The sequence below is a fragment of the Tupaia chinensis genome, unplaced genomic scaffold (genome assembly GCF_000334495.1).
Source record: "Tupaia chinensis unplaced genomic scaffold, TupChi_1.0 Scaffold000141_1, whole genome shotgun sequence".
NCBI classification, from domain to species: Eukaryota; Metazoa; Chordata; class Mammalia; order Scandentia; family Tupaiidae; genus Tupaia; species Tupaia belangeri.
The window spans coordinates 3,681,721-3,682,607 of NW_006159611.1; the positions used below are offsets into that span (position 1 = coordinate 3,681,721).

The window sequence follows — 887 nt, forward strand, 5'->3', positions numbered from 1 at the left end:
CCGGCCCGCCCCCGGCGGTGCGACGGATCTGAGAGAGCCCACCTGGCCCCGGGCCGTCCCCGTCGGTGTGACGGTGTGAAGGATCTGAGTGAGCCCACCTGGCCCTGGGCCATCCCCGTCGGTGTGACAGATCTGAGTGAGCCCAGCTGGCCCCGGGCCGTCCCCGTCGGTGTGATGGATCTGAGTGAGCCCAGCTGGCCCCGGGCCATCCCCGTCGGTGTGACGGTGTGACGGATCTGAGTGAGCCCAGCTGGCCCCGGGCCATCCCTGTGGGTGTGACGGATCTGAGTGAGCCCAGCTGGCCCTGGGCCGTCCCCGGGCCGTCCCTGTGGGTGTGACGGGTCCACTCGTCCCCGTGGCCATTGCCCCGCTCACCTCCTCTCACCTCCTCTCGTGGGACCACTCTGCACGTGTAGGAAGGGTCTGCAGAAGGTGTAGACCTGACCGTATCACTCTTGCATAGACCTGTTCGGGGCGTCGGTGTCCTGAAGGCGAAAGTCCAGACTCCTCGGTCTCGGGCTCTTCCCAGCCTGCACCCCTGCATCTCCACCTGTCTGCAGCCACGTTCGTGTTGCTCATCTGAGTCAATTCCAGGCTTTTCGTTCTTCTGGGCTTGTGCCATAGGGTGCGTGTGATCACAGGAGAGAGACAACGAGAGGGAAAGATGGAAAATCATCCCCGGGGCGAGGGCTACGCTACAACCCCTTTTCCTCCCGGGATTTTTGGGCCTGCAGGGATGCACTCCCTACATGGCTTTCAAGCTGCCGGGTCAGGGACTCGAACTGTGGTCGCCACATGGGAGGTTTGTAAGCATGAAACAAAGGCTAGAAGGAGACCGTGGGAGCAGCCATGACCGGCTTGTTGGGGGGTTACAGGGGGGAGTCCTT

The 887-nt window shown here is 63.4% G+C and overlaps 1 protein-coding gene across 1 annotated transcript in view; it reads left to right on the forward strand.

Moving 5' to 3' along the window:
- MRS2 (magnesium transporter MRS2) overlaps positions 1 to 887 on the forward strand; it is a 24,864-nt gene that overhangs the window by 19,369 nt on the left and 4,608 nt on the right. The window lies entirely within an intron of this gene.